The following is a 20238-nucleotide window of genomic DNA, read 5'->3' as shown; positions in this document are numbered from 1 at the left end:
GTCATCCCTAAGGAGGAGGTTGAGGTTTCTTGGTTTGATTCTGACTAATCGCTTTATGAGTGGGCCACTACAAGGCTGTTTGAGTGATATCGACTAATCCCTTTATGAGGAGAGCCTCTCATTTGAGGAGGCTGAGGCATGTTTCAGTGATACTAATTTCTTTAGGAAGAGACCACGCCGGGAGAGGAGCTCATGATTTGTTCCCGTGATTCCAACTCACCGCCCCATGAGAATGCCATCCCAGGGGAGGAGCAGGAGACTTGATAGAATAAAACTGACTGCAATTAAAATCTATATGTGATGCCTAAATATGAGTGGGGTGCCAGGACACTGTCGTCATTGTCACCTCAAGGGGCCATACCTGTCGGTTCCTAGCTTAAGACTATTACCCTCTGATCTAGGACTATGAATGCATACAGAGTTTCACTTGTCTCTTAGGGCCCGGTTAAAAGTTTGGAGGTCAGGGTACTCCATTGAAAACATGACGGAGTGCCTTGTCCTTCAACCCAAATTTCCACCCACCTCTTTTAGAGATGGGAAGAACTTAAGTATTCTGTTGACAAAGCCCCATTGGCTCTGTCAACAGAAACTTCCTCCAATGGCGAGATGGAGGAGGAACTCAGAGAGCTCTTTTTTCTGCATATTAAAAGCTGCATAAATTTGACTTATGCTAACCTATGTTGTGTTTACAATGTCCTCCATCTTGTACCGACATCGCAAAATATCATGTGATAACTGTTGTTCTTCTTCTCGTTCTAAATAAGGAATTGCAAGACTCACACTAATAAACTCAGAAATTTTCCCAGAGACTTTTTTCCCTCAGTACATAACCAAGGACATGTCAACTGTCCCAGGGTATTGCTACACAATTTATCAATTTGATTGCTTAAATAAACTGTGAGAATATCTGCAGACCTAATGTAGTACTGACCTGAGAGAAATTTCCTTCTCTGTACATCTATCTCCAGTAGTGCCTCGCTCTGCACACAGCTGCTTTCTCCTAGCGCTGCATGCTTCTAGCTCACTAAAGCCTCACTAAAGCTTGACAATGAGTTCAAGTGCAGTGGAAAACCTTTTACAATAGTTGACTAGTTATCTTTCATTTGTTTATTGGTGCATTTGGATGTTAAACAGGTACTGCTAATAAGGGGAAATCTTTGCCCAGATGGTGTTACCGTGAGTAAAAAAGACAAAATAGTTAAGTAATATCACAAAATGTGTTGCATTATGCCGCATAATTTGCCTTTTCTTGCCATATAATTTAGCTGCATACTTTGGTCCATCACTGCCACATAATCCCAGTGGTCCTAGATATAATGTTCTAGTTTAGACCACTATTACTATGTCAGGAGAGTTAAAAAGCTCAGAAATAGACATGTGCATACTTTTGTAATCGTCTAGCGTAGGGGCGGCATGTCGGGGTCTCGCACATGACCTATTGTGCATATATTTTCTCACATTTCGGTAGTTTTTGTAAATACAGTTGGGTAATTTAGGTGGCTCCTGGACATGTCACAGGGGCTTCTTTTGGCGTCTCAGGTATAATCACCATTGGATCGCAAGAGGCTAACTCTCAAGTCTCACCGGAGGGTCACTTTATTATCTCATGTGAAGGTCATTTGAAGAGGGTCACTTTAAGAGCTAACATGAGGGTTATTTTATTAAATGCTTTAGATTTCACAGGAGGGTCTCCATCAGCCAGCCAATTAATCAATGTACTGGTACACTGCTTCTTCTCAGTGGTGATAGATGCAAAGCGGAAGTGTGCCTGGGATTTTTTGAGGCATAAGAGCAGTGCAAGGTATAACTCGGACCGACCGTCAAGGGGGGGCAGGGAGTCTGGAAGCACATGCTTCAGAATATGAGCATAAACTGTGTGCTCCTCGGAGCTTACAAAATTACGCTTATCTGCCCCCTCACCTGCCCCACACACACACAGCCACACACACACAACCACACACACAACCACACACACACACACACAAAACCACACATACATAACCACAGACACACACACAACTACACACACCACCACACACACAACCACAAACACAATACACACAACCACAGACACAACACACACAACCACAACCACACACACAAACACAACACCCACACACACAAACACAACACACACATCAACACACACAACCACCCACACACACATAATCACACACATAACCACACACACAACCACACATACAACCACACACACACACACAACCACCCACAGAACCAAACCATTAGTGCACACTTTCACCAAGCACCGACACCATCAGTCATCAGTGCATGCTTTCACCAGGCACAAACACCGCCAGCTGTCAGTGCACGCTTTCACCAAGCACACACACCACCAGCTGTCAGAGCACGCATTCATCAGACACACACCACCAGCCGTCAGTGCACGCTTTCACCTGGCACACACAACCAGCCGTCAGTGCACGCTTTCACATGGCACACACACCACCAGCCATCAGTGCACGCTTCCACCAGGCACACACAGCACCAGTCGGCAGTACACACTTCTACCAGGCACGCACACCACCAGCCATCAGTGCACAATTTCTACAGACACACACCGCCAGCCATCAGTGCACAAATCAATTGTTAACGCATCCACAATTAACTATTGTAGCGATAGCAGTATGGTACACTTTACTTTTAAACATATTCATCTAAAGCGCAGCATGCCACTATTGCTACAAAAAGAAATACACATTTTTTTTGGTCTACAATTTATAAACTTTTGTTGCAATTGGTGTTGCAATATTTAGCAATGCCAATAGCTCAAACTTAATTAATGCGAGAACTATTGCATTGTAAATACTTGTTAAACAAGGAGCAGCAGAAAGATGCAACTAACCTTGAACAGAAGAGCTTACTGTATATAAAATTGCAAAAAGGGAGTGCGGGCTCCAATCTTTCATACCGTGAAACCTTTGCTTGTACACATAACAAGTGGCATGTGCCGCTTGGAAGTGGTATTTTATTATTGTATTTATATGCTACCCTTATTAGACATTGAAGCACTTTAAAAATGTGTTGCTTGAGTGCACTGCGTCACGCATCTGCCCTTCCTTGCACCATGGTGTGCCGCATTGTAAATGCGACGCATCTGTGGTGCCGCAAGCAGGGAATTGCGAGACGCATCAGTTCTGGCGCAACCCTGCTCATTTGCAGAGATGCGCCAGAACTCATAAATCTGCCCCTAGGTGCTTTTAACTACTACTTTTTAATAATGATTTACACTTTTTTTTGTATACTTTAATGGTTTTAAGTAACCACACAATAAATAAATGTATTCATTCATTTCAAAGCTGCTCTGGCTCCATGGCTAGCAATCCTCCAAAGGCAGATGGCGTACTGGCGACTGTCGAAGATTCTACCACAGATGCCGCCGAGCTTCCAGCTCCCCAACAGTGGAGCAATTTCTGACATCCATTCTGACAATTTTCTCACACCAGGATTCCAAAATGTACTTCAAGTGAATGTAAGTTTGGTCAGTCCAATGAAAAACAAGAAGACTGCAGTACTTGTCTGCTTGTCAGTTATTTAAAAGTGCTTAGTAGGGCTCCAAAGTTGCAGACCTGCATTTGCTGGTGCCTTGTAATCATACCATACTTATCAGTACAAGAGGCTGTGTATACTTAACCATAAACAAACAAACAAAATTCAACAACTTGAGTAGGAGGACTGTGAATATTGAATTTTGAGGGAGAGGATGGGAAAGACCATGAAATGAAAATCTTTTGTGGTTTAAAAATTAGAAATTGTTATCACGACGTGAAACGTGTTCAACAGTTTATTCCTTCCCCAACCTCAAAAATGCCACGCTTGGGTTAATGTACAGGGACTGATACTCAGGTGGATGATGTTTAGGCGGCTGAGAGGTTTTCCCTTACAGTCTCCTCCCTGCCTAATCTGCGTCTGCAGTATACCCCCTTGTAAGTGGTAGCAGATGACAGATGAGGAGAGGCAGACGGGAGCTGGGCGGGGACTCCACCTCGGCTCCGCGAGCCACTGAGAGTAAAGAAGGTGGGGGGGGGTTGGCCAGGTCCTGGGTATACAAGGCAGCATTCAGACATACGAGCTGATGGGCCTGCTTAAGTGAACGAGCACATGCTTCAGCTTCCAGCACTGTAGTTCAGACGCCAAGGGAGCCCGACTAAAAGCACCTCTTGCGTTCTCAATGAAAAGCCAATAGATTGTAGAGATGTGGGCCCTAGGCCCACATGCTACTAAAATGAGTGACGCACACACATTGAGTATGCTGGTTAACTGGCCACGAGGACGTGCACTCGGGCCCTTTTATTAACAGGCCCACATCACTCGTGACGCTTGTGTTGGATGGCTGTGGGGTGTGAGTGTGGTCAGCCCTCGAGAGAGTGGCTGGTAAAACAAGTGCCTGCTGAGACACTAGAAGTTATCCAACAGGTCCCTACATAGATAAGAAGAATGAAGGGTGTGCAAACAAGGCAACGGGCCACAGTAGGAGGAGGGGAGAAACAACCAACACTAGGGATGGTGGGAGGGAAATAGAGCAGGCACCGATGGGGCATGAGAGAGCAAATGACATCAGGAGGACGGTGGGTGTGGGACTGGCGATTCCATACATGCACTATTATGGTGTAAAACAGGAAAGATTTTTTAAAAAGTACCTCTCTCTGGAAGTGCCCGGCCAGTGAATGGCCACTAGCCTTAACAGGAAACTGTACTTAGTCCAAGCTCCACTAAAGGAGCAAAAGATAATGAAAACTGAAGACGTTGGGAGACGATGGCCACAGCCGCGTAGCTAGGGGGGGCGGTCCGCCCCAGGCGGCACCTTTTTTGAGGCGGCTGAGGCGGCACTCACTCCTGGACTGAGGAGGCCCGGTCGAGGCCCGTGCGTTGCGGCCGCGGTCACGGATGTAGGACAACACTAACACTGACACCTGTTTGAGTTTGACCAGGCGTCACCTGCCGTCGGTTACATTCAGTGACTGTCTGTGACTGGGTTCCGAAATTGAAACAATCACGTCATAGCTTTGTATGTTGGAGCCCCCCACCTCCCAGCCTCGCTCACAGGGCCAGGGCCGTCAATCAGTGGTAGCGTGCGCGGTGCACACAGGCGCAACCAATGACGGCCCTGTATCATTTTGGGCCAGCCCTCTCGCCGCAGCGTGAGCCAGCCAGCCTCCCGCGCTGCGCGCTCACCTCACTGCCCCTCTCGTCGTGTCGAGGAGTGTGGAGATGACTACCACCATTTTTTTGGCCTGGCCTGGCCTGGCCTGGCCCTGCTGAGTGTACTCAGTACTGTCTCGCTGTGGCTGCGGGCGGCCGGCACTCTGCGCGACGACAGACTGGTCTGCTAATGCCTCCCAAAATGGCATTGAAGACGGTGTTGGAGCGAAGGAAAAATGGCATTCCAAACAGGATGTCTCCATGCAACGGAGCACCCGCCTTCGGGTCTTACTCGGTAGGGGTAAATTCAATATAGAAGTATGTCCGGCACAGCGGAATTTAGACAGAAGAAATGCTCAAGGTAGGCGCAATTACAAACATATTAAGCGTTACACTGTAAAACTAGGGCAGTACACTGTGGAAGTCATTTTTCTTACCATTACCGGGACTGTTCTGCTATAATACAAAGGTGAGAGCCACCAATCTCTGCCTTTGTCTCAATTTTTCCCCTTCCACTAAATTAGTGGTTTATATTCCCTTAACTACAAAGCATATTACCCAGGAGGCATTTAATTGATATACAAAGCTTTATTGGTAGTAATAACGCATGATAGCCCATCACCTTTCTAATGGAGAGTCTAGTTAAAAGCTTGGGGCAGTTCGTTAGTCTCTAAAGGTACCAGTCCAGTTCTCACTTTTCCTTTTGGGTCAGGAGTTGAAGAATATAGGGAAACATCTACGAAAGGAGAGGCATTTTATTTCTCCTGCGTAAAATAATTCTCCCCCAACCTACCACGCAGAAGTTGTACTATCGGAGGGGGTGAGGGTGGGTGAGGGGGGGAGAGAAGCTCCCTTTCGAACTTAACTAGAAAATAGAAAGAGGACAAAGCGTCTGCTGAGGTTATAAAGCCAAGGTCACCATTAGGAAAATTAACAAAAGATACAATTACCAAATAATACAATTTAAATAGTACAAAGGCCATCGCTACCAGGCAGGAAAGTACACTGCAGTATATAAAGTCCAAGTTAACTGCATTTTGCACCAAAGCATGCGGTGCCCTCATGCTGGTAAAAAATGCAGGTAAACAAAAATGAGTTCATTCAGAGAGGTAAAATAGCTGATGCGTTACTTTCACTGATATATTTTGTAATTGCAATGTATTATGACAGAGGGATTAAAATTAACACCAGCTTCGAATACCAAACTTCTTGCAACCATGTAAAACCAAATACTATTAGTTGTCTTTTTTTAGATCCCAGCTTGGAGTGGTTTGGTAGATACACATCTAGGTAAGCTGTGCCAACGTCAACTTTAGATTCTCATTTCCAAAAACGGACTCATACTTCCAGTTTGGTTAGTAGTGTCTGCACACAAGAAAACTTTCCATTTTTAGAGGGAACACCTATATTTGCACAGCTAATTTTCTAACCTGCCTTGCACCAGGCCAGTGTCCAGCGAAATATGTTGAAGGTATGGACCTCCACCTTCCCCCCCTGAAATGACAACATAAAAGACTACGGAACCTGATTTAGATATCTGCGGACGGGTTAACGGGTTACTCCATCACAACGGTGACTATTTAGGTCCGGGTTTTCAGCTGTACATTGTGATCCAACTGTTGGATCACACAATGTACAGCTCAAGCCCGGACCTAAACCAATGTATTTTACAAATCCCGATGCCATTTTGGAATCGGGCTTAGTGTTGAGTACAGCGCGCTTTGAAGGCAACAGTCTGCCAGGTCTTTCAAATACAAAATTCATCTGCTATTCCCGGCTTTGCACTTTTAAACTACTGGGCCGGCGGCGGCGACTACTGTAATTGTGATTTATGACCTTGGTCCAAATTCTGTGCGCTGTGTTGCATGAAGGGTAAAAGATTGCACACTGCCCTATTTATAAAAAGTTGTGTGCTGATGATCTCATCGGTGACGCTTGCACAAAAAACAGTTTTTGAGTAAGTTTCAGCGTTGTTCTACATCGCAAGGAAGGTAAGTTAACAGTTCTTGCCCAGCTTATGTACTCGTTTGTCCGTCTCCAGTGCAAATTTCTAAATGCCGTCACCTTTGCATAAATCTCACAATGTGTTACTTTGCAGAAACTTTGCACATTACGCCCATTTTTTTCGCCTGCTTTCTTTTGCTGCCAGGAGGTCACAGAAAGCCATGATGCGCTAAATTAGTATATATTACTAGGGGTGAAAGTGAGTGTTTGGATTTGTTAATTTGCGCAGGACTGATTTTTCGCCCTAAGTGGATGGATATGCTCAGCCAGGGTTCCCATGCTCGATGTGCCACTGGATTCTAGCTAGCCTGGTAGATGAGGGGGGATACCCTGAAACTGGTCCCAGGATACTTGTTTCTGGTCCAGGGTGGACTTGGCTTGGCAGTTTGGGCTGGACTGTTCCCATGAGGAGCACGGTAAAGATTGATTTGCATATGGCTTGGTCTGAACTGGGGTGGCATGATGAGCAAAAGAATGATGGATTTAACCCAGATCTCTTGACTGGGCGTGAGTGTTTGGATTTATTCAGCATTCCGTCCATCATTTGTTAGCGCAATATTAGTGTATGTGGCTTTTTGAGGGATAGGAGTTGGCAGCAGTGTTTCTTCACTATTACTCCCACTTGCCAGACATTAACAGGAGTTTGATGCAACGTGAAGCAGTTTTTTTGTGGTGTGCTCGTGTCTGCTTTTTGCTGAAATTTTTTATAGCGCAGGGAAATTGAGGCCACAATTCGCACCTCTTCTCCTTGATTAGGACCACTTTACATCACGTGAGCTCCTGTACAAGAGATTAGTAAATCTCTCGGTTGTCTCATGTTGCTCGCTGTTTTGTCTATAAAGGACATAAAGCTTCACTACAACGCTTTGGTATACAACATGTTGAATTTGCTTGGACATAGCCTTTTCCTGGTGGTTAATTTTTCTTTGTAGGGTAGATTTTTGCTGGTGTGACAGGCAGTGCTGAAATATATTTTTTTTACTTAACCATAAATCGATGGTCGCAAGTAGGTGATGGGCAGAAAAGGGCCAAGTCAATGACTCGTGGAATTATAGGAATTATAGGGCCTTAGTCATGATGAAGTGCAGTGTCGTGACAAGCAGAGAGTCACTGGAAGGCAGTCTGTGGTCTGCTACTTCATGTGCAGTATTTTTCTACTAACTAGGCTCTCAATGGCTTACTTATTCGGCTACAGATCAAATTTACTTTAAAGATAGTTTTTTACGAACCTAAAACGGATGCTGCAGGGATGTCAGTGTATCAGGATGTTTAAAGAGTTTGTACTTGTTAACCAGATTAGGTAGTTATGTCTGCGCCCTTGTTATTCATTGAAGAGTTATGAGGGACATTGGAGGCCTGTGAGCGGGTTTGTTATTCAATGAAGAGGTATGAGATACATGGATAGCATGTCTGCACCCGTGTTATTGAATAAAGAGGTATGAGGTACACCTATGGCCTGTCTGCGCCCTTGCTATTCGATGAAGAGTTATGAGATACACGGATGGCTTGTCTGCTCCCTTGGTATTCAATGAAGAGGTATGACGAGATACACAGATGGCCTGTTTAAGCCCTTGCTATTCGATGAAGAGTTATGAGATACACGGATGGCTTGTCTGCTCCCTTGTTATTCAATGAAGAGGTACTATATACACATATTGCCTGTCTGCATCCTTCTTATTCCATGAAGATGTATGAGATACATTGATGGCCTGTGTCACATGCGGTTTTTCTGAGTACCCAGATTGATCATGCAGCCTGTGTGTTCTCTTTTGTACTGCCAGTCACCGGTGTATTCAACCGTGTAGCCTTTGACCGTGTCATGTATGTGCATGTAACTTGCATGATTGAGGTAACTATTAGCAGCAATACTACGTGTCTCTCATACATCTTTCAAGTGCTCGCTGTCTACCCCCCCCCCCCCCCCCCAGGGGGCGGCAATCTGAAGGATAGCCCCGGGCGCCACAAGCTCTAGCTACGCCCCTGGATGGCCAATACACCCCTTTTTATGATCAATTCATAATATTTGCACGGGAAGATGAACACGCTTTGGTTGCGTTTAATCTGTTACAGCATTTATGCCCAACTCTGCCTAAAGTCAGCCTCCCTAGGTTTAGGGAGGCAACATTTGTAAATGGGACATCTCAAAGAAATTATATTTTTAACTCCAGAGGAGTGGAATCCCTCAGGTTTTCACTACTATCTGGAATCTGCTGCATTAACAGAGACTACTTCGAATGAATGCAAGACATGCCTCCCCCACACACGTGATCCAAAAAGTGGTTCAAAACATTTCAATTAAAACCACCATAATGCCCCTCCTAGAGAATATTCTTTCCATCGGTTTAAAAAGTTTACCGTTCGGTGTCAGGCCCATGGAGATTTTCTCCCTTAGAATGGTCCCAGTTTAACTTACAATTGTGGTTGCATGTCCTGTTTCCAACAGAAAATGGTGCTCTTTTCGTCCCCTCAAAAGGAGTGAAGTGGTATGTAGTCCCACTGAGTTTCACCTGTGACCTTCAGGATACACATTGAGGCCAAAGGCTGACAGGGTAGCCCACTAGGCTCCGTGCGGAACTAGCCTGTCTTCATGTTACCAGATGCACAACATGACGGGACATTGGAAAATTATGCCTTTCATTAAGCTCATTTCAGAAGACATGATCAGCCTGTGAAAGGTATCGTTGTAAATTCGAAAAATACCCCTTTGTTTCCAAAGATTATCTTACCTATTTAAATGCAGTTAATCACTCCCACTCGGAAGGACAAGAACCGACTCCATCTTGCTAGGCCAAACTCCTACTCCAGCAGCCACGGGGCCCACTTTCCTTGCTTGCTTTAGAGCACATGGCACCCTTTTGACTTTACTGCCAGCTCATTATAAGATTATGCATTCGAGAGACAGGTGTGCCAGAGCACTTTGGTGTAAGAAGAAGGAAACAAGATGAATTACTGTTATAGCAAGTACAGTATTGCAGTTCAACGTGCAGTTTGGACTACTACCTTGGAGTTTTGTGGCCAAAAGAGATGAAGGCTCCTCTGAATCGGATGGGCCCTAACTTACCCACTTCAAGATATCCGGTAGACATGAAATCGGAAATGACTAAAGGGTTAGCAAAAGATAACTACCAGGGTAAGCCTACAATGTGACCTCCATCACACTTACTTGCAAACTTCCAGGAGATGAGGCCGTGTGGGCAAGCTTGGGGTTACAACCTGACCTCAGATGTGATGATGGCTCTGAAGGGTATCCTGTTTTCTATGGGCCCTTTATTAGGTTAATTATTTGCTAGCCTCCCAGAGTCTGTAGCCTGTCTAATCCAGCAAGAAAAGATGGTTGGTGAGAGAGCGCAATTTGAATAAAATGTATATCCGAGTCATATTTAGAAGTATATCGTATAAACGTAGGAATAAAATGTATATCGTAACAAGAAGTTGACGCTTATAAGTATAAAGTCAACAGACGTAACCAAAGTAATATAGGAAATGTAACTGTATTCACTTTAGAATGTATTAAGATTTAGAAGGCCCGTATACGTAGTGGGCTAATGTGTAGAAATGCACATGAACAGAAGAACGTGCAAAGTGAAATTCATGTACGTGTGTAACTTTAAATGCAGAAACGGCGAGAAATATAACATGGAGAATTGTGTAGAGAGCATACATATAACGATGTAACAAATGAGAATATAAAATTATATTCTACGTAATTTGTATTCTATGTAAAATGTATTCACATAATCAAAGGAGTTTGCTAAAATGCGATCATATATAAATGTATGTTAAAGGTTATATTGTGTAGAAGAAGTTTGTAGGAATGTTAGAAGGGTTTAGGTCATTTGTGATTATAACCTGACTGACCAAGGGTTCGCAGGAGTAGTCCGCTGTTGGTAATTTAGTGGGCTCACAGGAGTCGTGAATAGCCTTCACTTGAATGTGCAAGCCAAAGAGTCTAGTTCTTGTTAGATTTAAGGTGACAAATGTCGGACGAAGTTTATTGCCTAAACATGAGGGGAGACGATAGGAATTTGAGTCTTGTTTTGAAATGACCATTCACAGGACCAAATGAGGTTAAAAGTACAGCCGTAAAGAATAAAGTTCTGATAAGGTGATAGATTTTGCTCCGAAAGTGTCAAAGGTAAAGTTGAATGAAGTCACCAGCAAGAAGACGAAGATGGCGTCTAAGGAGAAAGGTCAACTTAACGGACGACGCGAAGAGACGAAGCCATGGAAAAAGCTAGAAGATGACCTCACGGGGAAAGTCCGAGGTGGGCGTCGAAGGGGCGTTCCACCCACACTATGATTGTGTATTTTAGGGACAGCACCCCGGGGAGAAGATAGCAAGAGCTCAGCGAGAACAGCGAGAGGCAAGTTAGAAAGAGCAGATGACTTGAGCAGATGCGCTGAGAGAGATCAGAGCGCAAGGGAGCAGTAGGCCGAGGACCCTTAGAGATCGGATGGGTAGGCAGAGAGGGTACTGCTTCTTAAACTTAAGTTACCTTTAGAGGCTAAGAGAGTTTGAACTTCTTAGGGAGTCAAACTGCTGACACCTTTTTAGGGTACTAGAAACTTGCGAAGTAGGGATGTCACCTAGTATAGAGTAGGGACAGATTTAACTTGATTATTTTTCTCTTTCTGTAGATGACGCAGAAGAACCACTTCATATCGATGCTTTTTAATTTGCTGATTTTGGAACTGACTTTAATTGTATTCGTTTGTAGACTAAGGTTCTTTAGGGAATATATGTTCCTATTGGTTCCTGTATATTTGATGAATTTGATCCTGAGAGGATTGTATATGCAACTTTTCTTAATTTTATATTAAACCTTTTAAAACTTTATCAGTTGTAAGTGGTTCTTCAGAGTGGCGTCAGTTAATGGGGTTTATCTAACCTATGCAGGGGCTGTCTTTTACTCAATGACAGAAATCAAGCGGTCCAAAATTGACGAATGAGATAAGTTATCAAATTGATCATAAAAGGTATTAAAATCTCATTCCCCGCAGTTGGTAGCAGAGAAAGATGGTTTTCTTCTTGAGGAAGACAACCTAGGTCAGGTTTAGTTTGCCCCAAGGTCCCTAGTCATCGACGACCAGAAGAAGAATCCCTGCCGAAGAAGGTGCTGACGGTGCGTCGAGAGAAAAGCAGCAGAATCGGTCGAGAGTGAGTATAAGGGTCATGCGTTGTAAGATTGCGGTGTTTTATGTTGTTCCTGTGTTGTAATGTCAAGCGGAGTTGAATGCCTGTAGTGTGATTGAGGGAAGGTTGTGAGCGCGCGCAACCGGATAAAATCTTATGTCCAGAGAGGGCTTAAGTGGTTCGGGTGTATCGAACACCCAGAGTAATTTGTCTACCATTTAAAGGGGGTCATGAGGTACCATTGATCGCCCGCAGACCGATGATAGGGGGAGCGTTTGAGTGAGTGTATGAGTAACGCACGCTGGTCGTACGTTTACTGTGTGTAAGTAACCTATCAGTTGAAGTGAGCGTCTGACCGTAAGAGGAAGACGTTTCGCTAGTTGAGGTGACAATTACAGTTAGACTGTGGCCGTACAGTCAGAGAAAAGTGATCGCTTGGACGGAAGTAGTCATTTTTCGGTGTATGAATGAAACGCATGTACGACCGCGAGACGAGTTGAGAAACGAAGGAAACTGCTGCAGAGGGGACGAGTGACGTCAGCGTAGAGTCGCGCTGAGATTGGTCGGTTAGCATAGAACAGCGTTGGGATAGACTGATTAGCGAGAGTCGCACAGGGATTGGTGGTTGTCATCGGGACATAAATAAGGACGAGAATTAATAAAGGAAAATCGTAGAGATAAAAATGAAGTGCTTTAAGGGTTTAAGAAAAATCTTTAGGAGGAATAGAAGGAACTTATATGCTGGAGAAGAAGCTCCACCAGAAGGCACACCAGCTTATCATATGGCAGTAAATGTAGGCTTACACTCGATAATGTGGATTTCCGAGTGGAATAGGCTAACGGAAGGGGAAAAGGAACTGACGTTTCCGAGATTCGGAACATTTAAGCTAGACGTGTTGAACCAACTGAAAGCGGTAATGCTTGCAACAAGACCTCTACCGAGGCCAACACAGTTCGAAGCACTTAGTGCATGGTTTAGAGCGGCACACGAAAAGAGCGTAAAGAGGCGCCAAGAAAGAGTGAGACGATCAGTAAAGGCAGTGCAGGATGCCAAATGGGATGAGGAAGCTAAGAAGTGGAGAGTGCAAAAGATAGAAGCAGACAAACTGTTCACCATGATAGAAGCCACGGGAGAAAAGAAACCTCTAGAGGAGGAAGATGAGGAAAGCGAGACGGAGGAGGATCTGATAGAGAGGCTATTAACAGATAGACCACCTCCGTACAACAGTGAAACCGCAAGTCCCATATTACAGCAAGGGGACGGAGCTAGGTGGGGAGAATATAAATCGATCCCAGTGACGGAGTGGGACTCCAACAAGAGTGAGGAAATACCCCAAGCTAGTTCGGAACAGAGAGTAGTGGGAAGATTCGTGGTCCAGAAGGTGCCAGAGACGCAATGTGCAAGGTCGTACCAAATGCCAGACGCTCTACAAGTACCTGTTACCATAGGCCCTATAGTGTCAATCTACAACCCAGAGGGGGTCCAGCAGGAGGAACAGGCAAGATGGGACAGGGAAAGGCCAGAGATGGAGAATAGGAATAACACGATGAATCCTCAGAGGCAGATACTAGCACCAGTGAGTCGGAGTACCCCATTAGATTCCGCAACGGGTCCCTGGATAGAACAAGGGGGTCAAAGAGGATCAATGGATTTGAGGGGACCTAAACCAAAATCCTATAAGGAATTAAGGGAATATCTGAAAGAATGGGATACTGCCGAAGAGGCTAGGAATAAAAGTATAGAAACAGGAGCAGAGTGGAGAGACCAGGATAACAAGATCCTCTCTCATTGTGGAGCTGGCGAAAGCAGCCCGGAGTGGGAGAGAGGGAGTCAAGGAAGCAGGGGAGATACTTGCCCTACTACTAGTGGCAATCGGCAAATGTGTAACGACAGGAGTGCAGGGTGTGGGGAAGTGCCTCGCGTCACCTTTAGTGAGGGAGAACGAAGGACGCAGGAGTACCGAAACACTTTCAGATGCACACACCATGCTCCGGATGAAAATGCGCAACATTGGAATCACGGGAACATGGAGAGTCGTGACACGTCTCGACATGCCTCCGGTGATTACGGACGGAATCACGGGTACATGGAGAGTCGCGAAGGGTCTCGCCATGCGTCCGGTGATCAAGAACGAAGTCATGAGAACATAGGGAGTCGCGAAACGTCTCGCCATACATCCGGTGATCACGAACGAGATCGCGGGAGCATGGAGAGCCATGAAGGACCTTATCGTTTGTTGAGTGACACCAGACAGCAAGCGAGTTATAGTGGTTTAGAACAGCACGGAGGATCTTATCTCGTATCTGGAGAAACCGAGTCGAAAAGACGGCATGTAGCGTTGAGGGATGGAGCATTGTTCCACCACACCCCAAGGGAAGATGGAAAGGCTTGGGATCTAGAGAGGTGGGAACAAAGAGATGGAAGAAAAATTCCTCATAACTCACCTGTGCTTAGACGTAGGGCGCATAGTGGAGGTGAGAGGGATGTAAGAGAACAACCTAGGACTGACGTACTGAGAGCTGAAATAAAAGCAAGACGCATAGATGTAATGAGTTTAAAATCAGACTTAGATGAAATAATTGACGGCACAGTGGCATTCGAGAGGTTAGAGCTGTACGCACCAGATGAGATACTGTTTTTATCTAAGGATGTTACTCGAAAAGCAAGAGCAGCTCATGAGAAGTTATCTGAATTGGCAGAAAAGTACATGATAGACATATCACGAACTAAGGCTTTACAGGCCAACCATAGGCTGAATTGCACGGATCAAGATCTAGATGAGCGTAGAACGATTGGACTAAGAGTACACATAAGGGAATTGGTCATGTGTATCAGGATATGGAGAGATCTGGATAGATGGGAGGAAAGATGGCCCAAGAGGGGATCTGTCAGACGGAGTACACTTGTGAAGTCTCAGGATACAGACTTAATGCGAATGGAAGCTTTCCCTTTGCGAGAAATCGCGAACGGAAACTACGTGCATGTACCATGGAGTAGGGGGGATTTAGCGGCATTCACTAATTCCTTCCCGAAGCTTAGAGAAAATCCCGTAGAGTGGTACAAGCAGGTAGAGAGATTTGTGAAGATCTCTAAGGTACTGTGGATCGATTTGAACACTTTGTTCGATATCGTGGTACCCGGAGATTTGTGGACGGCATGCAAACTTAGTATTGAATGGCCCACTTGTGAGCCTCCGAGAGATACCCAGACAAACGGTCCATCAGACAGAGTCATGGAAAAATACGAGAGGGTAATAACATGGCTAAAATAGAAAGTGCCGGTGCAGGATATAGACTGGGTTAAGATAGATCGAACAACTCAGGAGCCTAAAGAGACCGTTCACGAGTTCTATGAGAGATTACTGAAAGCATTCAAGCAGTACAGTGGATTAGATGTAATGGATCCTAAGGACATAGGACAGTTTGTGTCAAAGTTTGTTCTCGGATTGAGACCAGACATAAGCCTGATGATTCAACAACATTTGATCTGTTGGCAGAACAAACCTTTAGATGAGATTCTGAGGTATGCAAGGTACTGTAGCGATGAGATAGATTCGAAGGCAAAGAAGCTTAAGGAAAAGCTGATGTTGGTACAGATGCAAGCAGCTGGAAAGGGTGGACAGCGACAACAGGGAATAGGAACGCCAGCAAAGAAACAGAATAATCAGAGTAGAGATGAGGAAGAAAGACCGAGACCGAGAATGGATATCGCAACACTGAAAAGGACAACCAGGTGTCATCAGTGTAACGAGGTAGGACATTGGAGACGCGAGTGTCCTTACAATGTTGAGACAGGGGAATTAGAACAGGAGGAGGAAGAGGTACAGAACAACGTGGTTAAGGGAGCAACAGTCCCGAAGGGAAAGTTTATCAAAGGGGGGACTCAGACTCCTCGAGCCCCGTTTCCTCAACCGCCTCGCATTGCAAATGGAGGGAAAACCTATAGACAAATGCCATTGTTCGTAGGAGGAGAAGAATGCTACTACATTGATCCTCTTACAGGGCAACGAGTGAATAGGGACGAAGACTGTACTTTAGGAGCAGCCCTGGAAGTAGATCAGAGAGGACCATACGTAGAAGCCGAAGTAGCTGGATGTCCTACGACCTTTTTGGTGGATACGGGAGCCACTAGATCCACGTTGAGATCAGCGGTAGTCCCAGGCCTGCCGATATCAGGAGAGATGATTCAGGTGGTAGGAGTCGCAAACAAGAGGATGACGAATCCTCTGACGGAACCAGTGTCAGTAAAGATAGGGAATTACAGTGACGAACATCAGTTTGTGATCTGTGATTCTAGCCCGGTGTGTTTGCTAGGAAGAGATCTGTTGTGTAAACTGAACTGCACAATACATTGCACACCTGAAGGAGTAGAAGTGCAGACCAATGATGAAGATGCCGATTTCAAGGTTGTAAACTCGCAGGAATGCGTGGAACTATATCCTACCTTAACAGTGGAGGAGCTTCCACAAGACTTGAGGGAGAAAGTGTCAGCTGAGGTGTGGGATTTTACTGGAGAAGAAATAGGATTGATCAAGGGGGTAGAACCAGTAAGGATCATGGTAAGACCCAATGCCGAGTACCCAAGAACACCACAATACAAGTTGACACCGGAGACGATTGCAGGAATAAAGCCTGTGATCGAGTCCATGATTAAACAGGGAATACTGAAGGAAATCGTGGGAAGTCCATGTAACTCACCGATTATGGGTTTGCAGAAGCCTAGTGGAAAATACAGAATAGTGCAGGATCTTCGAAAGATTAATAATATTGTTGTCTCATGTTGTCCAGTGGTACCGAATCCATCAGTGATATTATTTCAGATACCGTTCCAAGCTGAATGGTTCACCGTGATAGACTTGTGCCAGGCTTTCTTTTCGATTCCTTTAGATGAAGAGAGCCAGTATCTTTTCGCTTTTAAGCTGGAAGATCGCGTTTTAACATGGTGTCGTATCCCTCAGGGGTATACAGAAAGCCCATCGATTTTTAACCAGCTATTAAAGAGAAATCTTGAGAGTCTAGTACTGCCCGAGAATTCGGTTCTGGTCCAGTACATAGACGACCTCCTAGTTGCGTCAGAAACAGAGGAAGCTTGCAGAGTAGACACCATCACCTTGTTAAATCACTTGGCCGAGAACGGGCATAAAGTGTCTCCAAGTAAATTGCAATATTGTCTTACTGAAGTGCAATACTTGGGCCACAGGATTGAAAAGGGGAAACGGAAGGTGTCTCCAGACAGAATAGAGGCGATTATGAAAATGAACGCGCCTACAACACAAAGAGAGGTCAGGATGTTCCTAGGCATGGTCGGTTATTGTCGACAGTGGATAGCCAACTTTTCACTGAAGGCAAAACCTTTATTACAACTGACCCACAAAGGAGTGAGTGATCCGGTACCATGGGACAAAGATTGTTTGATGGCGTTTTTGCAGCTGAGGGAGGACTTATGTCGCGCCCCGGCTTTAGGAATGCCTGATTACACAAAACCATTTTTGCTTTACTGCTGCAAAAGAGAGGGATGCGCTTTAGCAGTTTTGGCCCAGATTCATGGAGATGCGCGTAGGCCAGTAGCGTATTTTTCGGCTACATTAGATCCAGTAGCCGCAGCGTTGCCCGGATGTCTCAAATCCGTAGCTGCAACGGGTGTCAGCATTGAAAGATGTGAAAGTGTGGTAATGGGACATCAGTTAGTGGTGTATGTACCACATTCTGTGGAATTGTTAATGACCAGGACTAAGACTCAGCATCTGACGAATAGCAGGCTCACACGCTACGAGCAAGTCATATTGGCTGCCGAGAATGTGACCCTAAAGAGATGCTCCGTCTTGAATCCTGCAACTTTGATGCCACTTCCAATTGATGTGGATGATGAAATTTGTACAGATCATGATTGCCTTGATGTGACTGAACTATGCACCAAACCGAGACCAGATATCGTAGATGAGCCATTGACTGACCCCGATGAAATTTTCTTTGTTGATGGTTCATGCGTAAGAGACGATATCGGTCAGCTGAGAGCAGCTTATGCAGTTTGTACAATTACCAGAGTTGTAGAAGCCGCTTGCCTGGAAGGAATACACTCCGCTCAGGTAGCTGAAATTATTGCTTTGACGCGTGCCTGTTTAGCAGGTAACAAAATTCGAGTCACCATATACACCGATAGCCAGTATGGTTTCGGGGTAGTTCACGATTACGGGCAGTTATGGTCTCAAAGAGGTTACATGACCTCCTCGGGTTCTCCCACTAGGAATGGAGAATTCGTGAGATTATTGTTACAGGCATTGCAAGGCCCGACAGCTATTGCAGTAGTCAAATGTGCTGCGCATACAAAAAATGTAGATTTTGTGTCACAAGGTAACCGCTATGCGGATGAAGTAGCGCGTTACTGCGCAGAACAAGGATATTCTCACACGGATGTGAAAGTGGGGGGAATTCAAGAAAGAACTGAATTAACAATGTTGTTAGACACTGTAGATACGTGGGATGAGCTAAGGAGTGTTCAGGAGAATGCACCAGATGATGAGAAAAAGGGCTGGGAAACAGCTGGTTGTACTAGAAGCGAGATGAACTTTTGGATCTCTGCCGATGGGAGAGCAGTTTTACCAAATGAACTTGTTAGTCCAATGGCAAGGAAATTGCATGGATCAGCACACATAGGTAGAGATGCCATGGTGAGAGTATTCAGACAAACGTGGTTTAATCCTAAGTTTAGGGTAGCGGGAGAAGCAGTATGTCAGCGATGTGCGATCTGTCAGCAACTAAACGTAGGAAAGAGAACACCAGTCACATTGAGTCACATTGGGAGGTCTGGGGGGCCTTTCAATAGGATGCAGCTTGATTTTATAGAAATGCCTAAATGCAACAGACTCAGATACGTTTTAGTGATTGTCTGTATATTTTCTAGATGGGTTGAAGCTTACCCTACACGTAGATGTGATACACTTACAGTAGCAAAACTGTTACTTAGAGAGTTAATACCGAGGTTTGGGGTGCCATCCTCTTTGGAATCGGACAGAGGAACTCATTTCAACAGCGAAATAGTGAAGATGTTGTGCTCAGCCTTGAGTATCGATCAGAAGCTCCATTGCAGTTATCGACCAGAAGCTTTAGGGATTGTAGAGCAAATCAACAGCACAATTAAGTCCAGACTTGCCAAAGTTTGTTCATCAACATCCCTGAGTTGGCCAGACGCACTTCCAGTGGTTCTTATGAGCATACGTAGTACACCAGATAGAAAAACAGGTCTCTCTCCACATGAAGTGCTAATGGGGAGAGCTATGAGATTGCCATCGGTTCCGACTGCAGCGTTATTGAACATCACAGACGACTTGATCTTGGACTACTGCAAGGGACTATCTGATGCCATTAATTCTGTGTCCCTCCAGGTCCAGGCTGCAGAGGTTCCATCAGCACAGGACTTGTGCCATGACCTGAGTCCGGGGGACTGGGTTTTGGTGAAAAAGCATGTCAGGAAGAACTGCTTAGACGTATGTTGGCGAGGACCATTTCAAGTCATACTTGTTACGAACACTGCAGTGAAGTGTGGAGGCCTGCCAAATTGGATACATGCTTCACACACTCGAAGAGTGCCAACACCTCTAGAAGAAACAGCTCCTCTCTCGGATGAGAATCCAGCGGAAAGCGGAGAAGCCACAGAGGGGGAAAGCCAAGCTGTAGAGGTGATTGAAGAGGCTGAGACTGTGTCGGAACAGGTCGACGAAGGTCAGGACACTAGTGAGACCGAAGTCGCCTCAGGAGAAGAAAGTAACTGGGAGATCGAATCAGATACTGAACAAGCTGAGAGTGACCAAGAGACAAGTCCAAGAACGAGGAGCACGAGGACAAGGAGTGACGAAGCTAGTTGGCCAGAGAGAAGAAGGAGGCCAAGCTTAAAGGCACAACAGGAGAAAACTCTTGTCCCAATCTCTGAAGAATCAGATCAA

At 45.2% G+C, this 20238-nt stretch overlaps 1 protein-coding gene across 1 annotated transcript in view; it reads right to left on the bottom strand.

Moving 5' to 3' along the window:
- LOC147731711 (synapse differentiation-inducing gene protein 1-like) overlaps nucleotides 1–20238 on the bottom strand; it is a 233393-nt gene that overhangs the window by 813 nt on the left and 212342 nt on the right. The gene's annotated exons all lie outside the window — the stretch shown is intronic.

Source organism: Lissotriton vulgaris, chromosome 2_1 (assembly GCF_964263255.1).
Source record: "Lissotriton vulgaris chromosome 2_1, aLisVul1.2, whole genome shotgun sequence".
Lineage (NCBI taxonomy): Eukaryota > Metazoa > Chordata > Amphibia > Caudata > Salamandridae > Lissotriton > Lissotriton vulgaris.
The sequence above is the reverse complement of the archived record's forward strand: the minus strand, read 5'-3'. Positions and strand labels throughout refer to the sequence as shown.